Source organism: Protomyctophum parallelum, assembly GCF_964188405.1.
Source record: "Protomyctophum parallelum genome assembly, chromosome: 19".
Classification (NCBI taxonomy): domain Eukaryota; kingdom Metazoa; phylum Chordata; class Actinopteri; order Myctophiformes; family Myctophidae; genus Protomyctophum; species Protomyctophum parallelum.
The window spans coordinates 25,084,899-25,098,399 of record NC_139717.1 but is presented as its reverse complement, the minus strand read 5'-3'; the positions used below and the strand labels follow the sequence as shown (position 1 = coordinate 25,098,399).

At 44.3% G+C, this 13,501-nt stretch overlaps 1 protein-coding gene across 1 annotated transcript in view; it reads right to left on the bottom strand.

Moving 5' to 3' along the window:
• LOC310877181 (leucine-rich repeat transmembrane protein FLRT2-like) overlaps positions 1 to 2,436 on the bottom strand; it is a 33,512-nt gene extending 31,076 nt beyond the window's left edge. The window contains exon 1 of the mRNA XM_083790938.1: positions 2,164 to 2,436. The gene's annotated coding sequence lies outside the window, so the exon portion shown is untranslated. The remainder of the gene's footprint in view (positions 1 to 2,163) is intronic.
• Between the last annotated feature and the right edge of the window lie 11,065 nt (positions 2,437 to 13,501).

Here is a 13,501-nt window from a genome sequence, read left to right as displayed (position 1 = left end):
ATTTTTCTTCTATGTTGATTTCTTTCTTCTCCCTGTCTCTATACCTTTCTTTCTCTCTGCCTCCAACCCCCTTCTTTAGCCTCCTCCGTTACTGACCCGGCCATCTTCCTCCCCTCTGCTCCCCCTCTCCTCTCCCCTGCATATCTGAGCTCTGCCTCCAGGCCACATCCAGCACCAAACAACGTCTGATTCATGCCTTCGTTTTGGCTGCTGGTCATCTGACTCTGGGACTGCATGCAGGGTTGGACTTGGACTCGTTGTGCGATTTGATTAACTAACCCGTCAGTGCCCCCAAATCGATTCCAGTGCAACCCCTCTAAATCAGGAAGTAAGCGGATACACCGGTTCGATCATTTAAAAGAAGGGAATTTAGATATTTCAGATGTTTTAAAAGGAATCGTTTTCATGTGCGCCGCTTGTGGAGCTATATCGAATGCATTCTAATACCGTTGATTGAAGTAGAGTTATGTTACCCAAGGGATTTATTAATTTCCAAGGAGCCATGATAAAATCCACATGGAAATCCTGTGTGTGCCAGAGCCAACATATTATTCTCAGCGACAATAAATTGTTCAAAAATGTATCCCAAAAATCCCAGAAATTTCCGGGCAAACCGAAAAATGTAAGTTGATGAGTTAATGCCGAGCATCCATATTCAAAAAAATAATGTTCTTTTGAAACAATAGTGGGCTTGAACTTGAGTGTTTTCCCGTGCCGCACACACAAAGGTGTTCCTATAATGTGTCACATTTGTCATGTTATTTTAGGTGCAGGGCCTGTGCTCTCAGTCCTTGTACAAAACCATAGCTGCCGTAGGAAGTTTACAAATGTTAAGATCAGTGGAAGGATAAAAGTTAATTTATGTGATTGCATTTCAGGTTACACATTACAGGCCAACAACACTGTACAGTAATGTAGCATTAACTACATTAATTTATCATAATGACTACTCCATTGAAGTTCAATCCAGTGACTTGGCAGGCTAAGTCTCAGGGAACTGGAAAAAAAGTAATTGTAAAATAATAACAAAAAATATAAATAGCCTATGGATATAGCTACGTGGGAAAAGTGTGTAGGATACATGAGGGTGTAATATTAATAATAATACTAAACAGCACTGCCTTTTCTATTGTTTATGTTGAGAGTGACTTAATTTATTCACAGGAGCCATGAGGCATTTACTGTCTAGAAGTACAGTTCACACCTGTTGGATTAATTTGAGGTTCACAGAAGGTATGGGGGCTAAAGGGTTGACTTAACTTGTTTTCCATTTCATAAATAAGAATGATTGATTAACAGTCACAAATGGTTGAAATTACTTCAACATAACTTTTTAGTTTTACATTTTTTGTCTGTGTAAATAGCAGAAAGAAGAGAGAAAAATGCCTTTATAAAACTGCAACACCCACGGTGCTTAATCTTTTCTTAAGTGCCTTTTTAGAATGCGACCGTTTAAAAAGGCTGTAACTTTGCCTCGGGGGGATTTGTCACTTAAACGTTGGAAAAAGTGTAAGTGGTCAGGAAGACAACAACAGTGTAAAATATGTACTGGAAAGAACTGCATCAGTTGTAAATAATACATCCGTATGGAACTTCTGATGGCACTTTAAAGACTCAATTTGTCTCATGGCTGCACAAGTTAGTCTCAAAACAAAATAAATTCCCAACTGATTCGTTTTCTGCAGGAGTCCTCCTTAACAATGCAGGGCTTTTGACAGAGAGAGATTCTGATTGACTTAATTATAATTGCGTTGTATATAAGTTAGTTAGTGTCTTAATGGCACAAGTTAAAAGTCTGAGACATGAATTACAATGATCCTGAGAGGTGACATTAGGGGATAGGATATTTGAAGTGCACAGTATAATAATCATCAGTGTTAATTTAACCCGCTTCCATTTTTGTACTCACTCTGAGTTAAATGAACACGGAGGGTTTCACGGTGTGAGCGCAGCTGTGTGTGTGTGTGTGTGAGCCAGGCTCTCTTTGCACTCGCCGACACTTCCCAAAACAGACACACACACACACACACACACACACACACACACACACACACTGACACACACACACGCTGACACACACATGCATGCACATGCGCACACGTGCATGCACAAGCACGCGCACACGCACACATTAAGGGCACTCATTAAAAGCAGAAGCCTTACCGTGTTTGGGCAGCCGGTGGTCATCCCCGTGTCAGAGAAGAAGAGAGAGAGAGGGCGACCTCTCGGCGCTCCACACACACATTCCCTGACGACGAACCCAGACCAAGAGGACGGGGCGAGCGGGACTCGTTAACTTGAAAGCAGGGGGCGGAGGGGCGAGCGGAGCGGGCTGCCGGAGTGTGTCCGGAGGAAACTACAGCCACCAGTCAGCCCTTCAGCAGAGAGGGAGAAACAGACAGACAGACAACCCTTCAGCAGACACAGACGGACAGGGAGAGAGAGAGAGATAGGGAGAGAGGGACAGACAGACAGACAGACAGACAGAGCGGAGAGAATTCAAAGACGCCAGCAGTTTCTCCTTTCCTTTCCTCTTCCTCCTCTCTTTCTCAGAGTGTAACTTAACCCCTGAGGAGCCCCGGCAATGCACACACACACACACACACACACACACACACACACACACACACACACACACACACACACACACACACACACACACACACACACACACACACACACACACACTGAGAACCAGTTCCAGACCTGTCCCATGCCAGCAATTGCCTCCTCCTCACCCCCTTTCTTTCTTCTTTTTCTCACTCACTCTCTCTTTTTCTCCCCCCCTCTCTTCTCTCTTTATCTTTTCTTTTCTTTTGTTAGCTTTCCTTTTTTTCTTTGGGGTTTGGTATCATTTAAGTCTTGATTCCGTGGCTGCCGATGAGCTCACTGCAGGGTCAGGTTACAAAGGGCTTGGTTAGCCTTACGGAGGATTTACTACTCGGTCGTACGCCGGTATATCACCCCCTCCGGATAAAACGGCGGATCTACAAGATCACAACGCGCCGCATCCGCAACTCGTCGTGAGCTTGTAGATCTGCGGTTGTAGATCAAGCGCGCGACACCGCCGCGCGGCGGGAACATATAACTTAGGCATTACTGGAATGCGAGGGCAGCCTGCTGGCAGAGGCTGAGGTGCTGCTCAGGTCAAAGGCTCCTGGGAGTGTGTGTGTGTGTCTCAGAGAACAGAGGGTGGAGAGTAGCAGAGGGGTATTATCTGTCATCTGACGGAGTTTGAGGGGGCGAGTGTTTGGGGTTTGTGGCGGGGGGGGGGGGGGGGGGGGGGGGGGGGGGGGGGGGGGGAGGCAGTCTGGAGTGGCGAGAACAAAACAGGAGTTATAGGGGTTAGAGGTCACGTATCCTGCAAAGAAGCCATGGGCAGAATTGACGGCGCTGGAGGCTTTACGGACATGAGGACACAAGAGTACATTTACAGAAACACACACACACACACACACACAAACACACACATAGGCAAACACCCTCTTGGTGCCAGATTTATCGCTCACTTACAGACCGGGGGGGGGTTTCCTCTGGGGAAAAATAAGGCTTAAGATGAGGCCGACATGTTTTACTGTCCCAAGTGCAGCAGTGGAATGACTATAGGGCTCCGACTTATGAACTGTACAATACAATTATGTATATGTGTGTACAGCATATTATGTGTGCAGTGAATTAAAATGACTTTATTGTTCTCTCAACAAATGGTAAACTTTGGGGGGGGATGAGAAGACTGTGTGTTTTCATTGGCCTCCATGTTTGTTACATTGATAACAATGGAGAAAGCATTTTTTTCTCCACCTTGTGGCCTCGGATCATTTAACTGGTACTTTCAAACTGCAGTCAAATTTTATCTGATATATACACTGTGTTTTTCCGTCAAAAAAAACATCTACAATCTTACGCATTGGATCGCCGACGCTCCCTAGTGCTCTTGAGTTTGTAGGTCTGTTATTTAAAAAAAAAGGTTAGCAAAAGTGGTTAACCATTATCTGTACTGCATACGTCAGAGCTTGGTTTTTTATGCAAAATCGCAGTACTGTGTGTGTGTGTGTGTGTCCCTCTGACTGAGGCCTATTTTTATGCGACTGTACAGTACAGTATGTCCTCCGGGGAGGATTTCCATACAGCAGTGTGTAAACACATTACGGGTACACAATTATACTGTACTCCTGCCACCTGTGGAGAAACCGTGGACGAGTGAGCAAAGGTGCTAATTCCTCCTGACGGCTAGCTCTAGAACACGAGCCAATTAGTGAAGGGAAGAAAAAAAGAAACCCAACGAAAAGCGAATGGAACAAAGCGTCTCCTTTAGAGATGCATGATCAAGCTTGCGTCCGGCCCTTCCCCATCGCAGATTGTAACGCTAAAAGGGCCAGGCAGGCTGGTCCCGTTTTGTTTGTTTATTTTTCGCACCAGGCACATTTTGTGTTGTTTACGTCTTCACCCTTCCCCTTTTCACGTTCTCTGGCTTTGAACTCGGGCTCCGTCGGTCCCCCCTCTAGCTCCTCCGGGCGGGCCCCTGGGTAAATGTGTGGTCTCCATTAGGGAGAGGAAGTGTGTGCATGAGCACCGCGGGCCCCCACGTCTCAGGAATCCCCCCCCCCCCCACCCCACCCCACACTCCTTGTGGCACTTCTCACAAGCGGGGCCGGCTAATCGCCAGTACTGATAGCAGGGCTCCGTGAAGCCCCCGCCGTTATGGGAGAAGGAGAGAATTTAGGGGGTTGAGCCGGGGGGGGGGAGGCAGGCATACTGTGTTCTCGTCAGGGAGTGCAGACTCGCACGATGTTTGTGCAGATGAGCGTCGGAGCGGGCACACCCTCAACAGCCCCCGTTCCCATGGGGACGGATGATAGCGAACAGCTTGTTCTTGTGTTTTTTGGCGAACGTTGCCGCTGCTGGAATTTTGAGTAGACAAGCACCGCGGGTACGTGGAGGTCTGACACGCCAGGTACACCTTACGAATGCGCAAGGAAAGTGTGTGTGTGTGTGTGTGGTTCATTTTGTGTCAACCTTAGACTTTCTCCTTTTTTTTTTTAGATACTCTGTTACACCGCGTCAATGGAGTCAATGTTTTTCACCTTGGTGATCGGATGCCACACAGTGACAGGCTGAACTTGTTCTTGAGGGTTCACAATTCTCAGGTGATTCATCGGATCCGTTTTAGCCAAATGAATGGCTATATGAGTTAGTGTTACACGCCTTCACACACTTGGCCTGCACACACTCGGCCTGGCCCGTGACCTCTCTGCGGCTCTCGGGGGGGGAATTCCACACTACATAAACAGGAAAATATCTTTTTTTTGGTGTCTAATGATAACATCTCTGTGCTTTTTACGGTTCATTAGCATATTTGTAATTGGAGCTTGCTTGTTTTCTTTTTCTTTTTTCCCCCCCAAACTCGCCTCTTGAAGCAACAGCAACAGTGTGCTTTGAAAGATTTGCTGGCTTCTCTTTGGTATTTCGCTATGCTGTGAAGTCATAAACAAGCTCTGTGCCTCGTCATCACGCGAAAGAAAGAAAAAAACTCATTAAAGAATTGATGCAATTTTTTTTTATTTCTCTCCTTTTAAAGAGTTATGACTGGAATGAGAACAAAAAAACCTGTTCCTGCAGATTTATGAACACCAATAAAGGTTTTTTATTTTTTTTATTTTGGACAAACTAATTCGCTATCACTAATCCAGCTACAAGGAACAAACAGTCCTCCTCACACATCAAAGGAAATTCCCAAAACCCACAAACTCTTATTTTTTTTTATCCAACCCGCTGTTCTAGAAACGTTAGAGACGTTGAGGTTTGTGAACCGCAATGGCAGGAGAGCTCGAAATGAAATTAAAGTGTACGTTTATTGTGCAAACGACTACCTCACTTTATGGTGTTTGGATTCCTAAATGAAAACATACTGCAGGAAACCTTTCAACCAGGCTTCTCGCTGAGAACGCTTGCTAAACCAGCTAGAGACGGGGAGAGAGAGAAAGAAAGTGAGAGACAGACAGACAGAGAGCGCCACTCCTCTTCCAAAAAGAGGTCGGAGCCTGGCATCCCTCTCATTCGTGCAGGGACGGCTGGGTAATTACATCATTTGGAGAGGAGAATGAAAGCACTTTACAAGCGAATGTAAGTGAAATGCTTTATTGCTCACGGAATTGGCAATTAAAAAGCAACACCTGGAACGCAGAGGCTCCGCTGAAATGGACGTCTCTCCCGCATGACAGAGGCCTGCGCTCCGAGACAGGGAGAGAAAGAGGGCCCCGGAGAATGTTTTTCTTTCCACCCCCCCCCCCTTCTGCATTACCCTTTCTTTATTTGTTAAAAATTGCCGACAATGCACCTTCACATTGGCTCACATAGCCCATAAGTCACCGAAGCCTGACGTGCTCTTAAACGTATTAATAAAGCCCATTTCCTGGGCAGAGCATATGGCAGCGCTACAGCGTAAACCTGTCCAGGGCACGCTACTGAAAAAGAAAAACAGCATTGATTCTCTCCAGCACCCAGTCCACACGCTCTGACTAACCCCCCCCCCCCCCCCCCGAGGTGTCCTTGAGGGAGTTCCAGGGGGTCCCCAGCTAAATGATAGTTTGGACTAAAGGGTCCATTTGGTTCCATTTGTACACTCTCAGAGTTAAATTAACATTGATTTTACAATATAAATTGGGGGTCCCAGAGATAGAAATCCGTAGACTAATGCATGTCAAACTGAAATTAAACGGGTTGATTATCACTGCTAGAGCCGTAAAAAATCTTCTCTTATGGGGGGTCCCTGGCATATATTTTCAAATGGGGGGACCGCGGGCTAATTAGTGTAAATTATGGGGTCCTTGACATGAAAAGGTTTAGGAAGCACTGCTGTATTATACCATGTTCCACACCTCGTTGTGATTCGCATGGGGGCTGTGCAGGCGGGACCTGTGGGGGATTTCTTCAAATGAAACGAGGAGTGGACGAACATTTTTCCAGTTCCACGCTTGCCTAGATACTGTACTGCTCACTACCATGGACTCTGGAGCAATAGTTTGCGAGAGAGTTGCTTCATATTGTACTGTATATTCCCAGCAACAAGAACTAAGTGAACCGTGCTGTGCTAGTTCTGGATTTGGTTCCATATGCCATGGTTCAGCTTGAGATACGAACCCAATTTGGACCCTGCTCAGAATGTGGTATTAACTCTGAATTCTGGTAACCGGAAAAGGTGTAAGCGTTGCTGTTGCTCTGGATTTGTCAAGCTGGGACAAGCAACACAACATCGCCATTCTTAGCCCTATTTAATACTTTTTTTCATCCGCTATTTTAGGGGACATTTTTGGAAAACAGTTAAAGGGATTGTGACATTTAAAACACATTTTTGTAGATTTTTTGGCTTTTTTGGCTTTTCTTGACATCAATTTCACCAAAAAAAAACGAAGTTTGAACATTCAGTGTATTCTCTGCTGTCTGGACTTTTGTGAATAATTATGCAAAAATGTCTCATCTGGTTGGACGGCAGGCATATACGTAGATCCCTGCTAAACCTCGTTGACACATAATATAAATGGGAGAAGTGAAGAGTGAACACATCTGAAATATTATGGTGCAAGTAGGATTATGAAAATAACATTTGATCCCTGATCCCTGAATTAATTTATATTCACACATTCCTCCTACAGCTTGATTAGGACCGTTTTTTGGGGCCCACGCAGTAGCAGACTGACACATTAACCACACCCTGCACTCTGGGCAACTCAATGTCACACCCGCCGAAAGGACTGCCCATGGCTGCCATGGCGACAACCATCGGCAACAATGCTGACGCGTGCTGCCATGGCGACAACATTCATCACAGGCGTACGTTTGCGGTCAGAGTGGAGGCCATAATTTGCTTTGCGAATGCCTTCAACAGCGATGGCAGTGGCTTATCATTGCATGAGCTTAACTGACATGCTGCATGTGGAAAATATAAAGGAAAGAACACCATGCACGCTTGCTCGACACATGGGATATCACTTATGAGGCTGCCCCGGTCGCTCCAGGGACGCAATATGAAAGGAAGATGGATACTTGGAGATAAGATCTTTGTCGCGAATAGAAGTGTAAGGACCGACTAAAAGCCTGAATGGTGTTTACAGCTTCTTTGTATAGCTGAAGTCAAAATGCCTCTCAGAGCCAGCAGCCAAGGATAAGTATATCCTTCCCATATCCAAATAATGGCTGCTGAGCTTTGCACAACCTTATAAGAGCCTAGCCATACAGTTTAGCAACTCCAAACGCTACCACTTGTTAATCCTGCCTGGAATTCCACAGCTTTATATAAAAGTATGGTGTCATGTTACTGTACGTCTTTGTGTGTACTTTTTTCATTAAATACTGCTTTGGGGCAAAAAGCTGGATCGTTCATGCGTGGTTTATGTCAGTGTTTTTGTACAGTGGCTGGTTTAAGGCAATTCCTGTTCTAGACTGTATGACAGTGGTGGGAGGTTTCGGTCAGAAATGCCAGCATTGTAATAGAGGCTTGGCTTTTGATGAGCCATGTAGATGTGAGAGGATAGTATTGCCTCAGTCTCAGACTCATTGCTTGATCCCCTAGCAATAATCTGGGTTATAGAAAATCTTTAATTTTCTGAGTGCACATATTGTCCCCCACAGTGAGCAGACAGTTCTAATTGATAAACAGATGAGTAAATGGGTGGATGGATGGATTGATAGATAGCCGAGATCGGTGACAAATTAGCCACCTTAACCAGAGCCTCTCTATTCTGGGTTTATCGTAATCGGCAAATTACATTACATTATGCTAAATGTGTACTTTCGGTGAAGAGGTTTGTGTGGTCGGAAAAGAACCAGGGGACCAAGGACATTACATACCCCGGGCCCTGGGGGACCCTGGCCAACAAAGTGCAGGGTTTAAGTGGTTAAAGGAAAATATCTACACACAGGAATAATCTTTTTAGCCACCATGAGCATCACGGTTGTCAAATGTGTACTTTCTACCACAATTCCTGACCACATTTGCTGGACTAAAAAGCAGATGTCACTTTATCCCCTGTTCGTAGTGAAACACCGGCCAGTTCAGCAGCCTGTGTGACTGAAGCTCCTGTCAACCATGTTCCAATAATGAACCCTCTTTCATAGTCACTTTCTCTCTTGTCATCTTGATCCAAAAGAGGTCAAGTGGGCCTGCTCAGCATTTTAATATATGCCATAGAGCATGACAGGAGCTTGCACTTTCAACCTGGCTTCTCTGTTTTGGAGCTATAAAAGCTGAATTCTTTTTTCAGAAATGTTAAAAGATTTTCCAAAGTGTTTTAAATCTTACTTATTGTTGGCTATTTAAAAAACAATTCTGTAGACCCAACATACAAACATTGAGACTTTATTCTTTATTCTTTCTTTATTCTTTATTAGGATCCCCATTAGCTTCCACAAAGTGGTCGCTAGTCTTCCTGGGGCCCACAAAAGAATGTATACAATAAAAACAGATGATAGTTATAATTTGAAACAGACAAAATCTAGTTGTCAGCTGAAACAGTGAAGTCGCTCTGCATTTAACAGATATATAATAGTCAATTGTCACAGAATACAGTGTTTACATAAAATACAAAAAAATAAAATAAAAATAAGGTAAAAAAGAAAACCCCAAAACAATTTATGTTTAAATAACTTTTTTAAAGAAAATCTGCTTCTGGTTTGTCTCAGATTTAAGGGGAGCTGAAAAAGCTCTTATGTAGAACAGTTCTCATCATACTATTTTGGTTTGTGGTTTGGCACCACCTGATAACCTGAGCTCACTTGACGTGTGTAATGTTCATGACAGAAACCTGCAGTGTGTTGTTCCAAATAACATTATGCATGCACAAAAGACACTATTTTAACCTCACCTCTACGGTTAACCATGATAATTGTCTAAGCATCTCACCCACATTGGTACGGGAAGAACAATTAAGAACCAATCGGGCTGCTCTATTCTGAGCGATTTTGAAGTTTCTTTATTATGTTTCTCAGCAGCACTTGACCAAATTACAGGGCAATAGTCCTGTGTGGTGTGATAAAACTAGTGACCGAACAACATCACTCATGACAGAAGACTACATGACAGATGACAGAAGACCTACTGTACACTGCACGTGTATAGGTGCCAGTTGCAACCAATTCCCAACAGATCCCTGGATTCGCTTCATTCAATGTCCTCCTATAGGCTGATGAGGCATAATTAACCCATCAGGGGTAACCCCTTTTTGGTGTTTTAAACATTGTTATAATTTAGCTATTGAAAAATAGCAGATCTACAAGCTCATAGCACGCCACCAAGTCAAGTGGCGTGCTACAAGCTTGTAGGTCTGCTATTTTTGAAAAATCAAAAACTGTCAGGATTTAGAAGACATTTTTTTCAGGCCTAAATGGGTTAAACTTTCTGTGGTTTTAGGGGGGTGGAAATGAACGTGACCCATACTACAGCGTCACACAAACACATCAAAAGTCGCATCACGTTTCCAGCTTGTAGATCTGAGTTTGCTACTTTAGCTACTTTAGAATTTGAATCCTGAAAAGTTTTTCCACCCAACAGTGAATATATTCCAAGAAGCAGAGATCACACTAAACACCCTAAGCCTGCATTCCCCCGCACTGGGAGGAAAACGGCTAACTGAAAGTTTGACTTTGATGGCCATGCATTTTCTACTCCTGAGCGCCGTGACCACTTCCCCATTGGAGTCTTATGCACAGTCGTCTTATTTTGTACACACAGTGTGACGTTATCTGATAAGGGATCTGTATAAAGCAAGCAGATGCCATGCCGTGCCCTTGGCTATCTAAGCTGCACATTCCATGCTTGAGTGCAGTCTGCGCTCAGAACATCATGCTGTACTTCCATATTATCCTGGGCTGTTTATGCTGCCCATGTCATACAAGCATGTATCAAGCAGTGCACCTGTATGGAAGCATCTGCAATGCATTTGGTTTGTCACCGGCCATTATGACTCTACTGAGCATTAAGTTGGTGCGTGGTGGGTGGATTTTTGTCTGGTAAATCGTGCATATATATAGCTCTTTTATCCAATGTGCTTTATAGATTGTGCATATTCACACACACACACACACACACACACATTCATACACCGATGGCAGAGGAAACCATGCAAGGCACCAACCTGACCTGCACATCGGGAGCAATTAGATGTTCAGACTTCAGAGTCTTGCTCAAGGACACTTCGACACTGGATCGAACTGGGAACCTCACGGTTTTCCCATCCGCCGTTCTTCCGGACAGTCTACCCCTGAGCCACTGCATGCCGCCCCATGATCTGCAGTGATTTCAGTTGACACAGCTCCGTTAGAGTGGGCAGTCAATATCTATCATTATAGAAGTGCTCTCTTCAAGAGTCAAAACTGAAATACAGCTAGAACTAATACAAATCATATGCCACAGTCATCTCCATGGCCAAATCTGAACTCCACGGTGCACAGAAGGAAAACTCTGGATCAGCGAATAAATACCATATTGATGGCGCTCTCGTGCATCTCTTCAGTAGAGTTGCAGATACTTGGCGAATCCATTGCCAAGGCATACAAAATCACATTTCCTGGCAGCTGCCTATTAGTTCACTCTCCTGTAACCTGGCAGTGATGTGTTATAGGCTACTGTACGTGTTGTTTAACCTTCCGTGTCGTACTTTCTGTCTTATACGGCCAGAATAAAAATGAACCGAACTCCCCCAAGACCGTAGTGTCTAAAGTCTAGACCATGCATCCCTCTGCTGTTCTGCGTGCCTGGCACTTATACTCCACCTGTGCTTGTCTGCGTTCTCAGTCAGGAATGAGATCCATTTTGACTCGCTGAAATATTCATTTGGCGCACCCCCGGGGCACCGGGCAGAGGTGTATAGTGTGTTAAATAAAGGATGTGGCAGCACTGTTGGTCGACTCTATCCCCTCAGAAGTGCAGGGCTAACCGCACTGAATAATCGTAAAGCGGAGCCTTCACTGTGTCATCAATTCAGAGCCGAGTGACAAGGGTAAATAAGGAGAGGAATTGGTAACAACATTGGACCTGGCATCTCTATCTCTAACCTTTTACGAAAGTTTTAAAACATAATGAAAATGTTTAAAGATTCTCAAAAAATATGTACATGCTCAGCTCACACCATGATGCGTTGTGAGCTTGTAGATCAGCTATTTCAGGTACTCGTCATAGAACAAAGTATATACTACTAAAGGGATTAAGTGGTGAAGAAAGATTCCTCTTGAAATTTGTTTCAGAAAATGCAGCATAGATGCAGCAGATTCATTCAGTAATCACTTTGTATATGAAATATTTGACATAGTGTTTATGTATTTGGAGGGAGGTATGATGCCTGGCTCATTACTCAATCATCTGATCTGATTTGCTGATTAGCGCGAGAGAACCAGAGGCGACCGTAACTTGGCTCGGCCCGTCTTCTGCTGCACTCGGTTCTTTTTCTTAATTATCCGTCTTATTTTTAGCATGTAGTAAAATATACTGAGCGATTGACTGTACCACTCATCAAGGAGTGAAATGATTTAAATCATTTAGTGATGGCTCACAAATGCGGGGTGTACTCAACGCTTGGCTTAAAGTTCTTGGTTCCGATTAAACCATTGAAAACACAAACACACGCACATATACCCACACACAATAATAATAATAATAATAATATAATAATGCATGCATTGCACACAGTTTTTTCGACCAATGACAAAGCTTCTAGGAACATCTTTGAATGCAGATTGTGGCCCATAGATGTGTCACAGAGACAAATCTTTAGAGCGTTTTACTCATTGCTGGCTGTCTGAATACCAAGAAATAAGAATAAAAAAATGTCATTAACATTTTGAGAAATATTGGTTATAGCAGATTTAACCTTTGGATCTACAAGTGGCTTATTGTCAATATCCGCCAAGCAACAGGGGTGTCTAGCAACCTTACAATGCAATCCCTGGGAGATGGGTTGCTGAGGTGGAGCGCTACACCTACCAACAGCTACCAAAGGGATATTTCACTTTCAGACATGTTAGAATGTGAAATCTCCCCTTTTAATATAGTCTTAAGTTATCCAAGCAAGCTGTTACTAATTAGCTGAGTTAGCAGTGCTTGGAATCTAACCCAGAACTTTGCGATTCAAACATGAGCGCTATCCGAGCACTGTCTTGTCTGCCTTGTTTCTGTAGTAAAACAGCCTTGTCTCCTTAATGTTAACATACAGTACATCAGTACATACTCGGGCGGCAGTGGCAGTGTCTCACAGTACGTTTCAACAGAGCGGGCGACAGCGAGACAACATTTCCGAAAGTGCATTATTTAATGGGACCCGGCAACTACTGGCGATAGCAGGCGAACAGGCGATGGTCGATGAGTGGGCGACGTCGTCTGGCGATAGTGGGCGATAGCCAGTGTCTCTCGCCATTGTTCTCCCGCTGTTAAAACACACTGTCAGGGAGCAGCCGGAGTTGGTGTCTAAGTGGCCTTGAGCAAGACGATGAACCCCTAATTGCTCCTGATGAG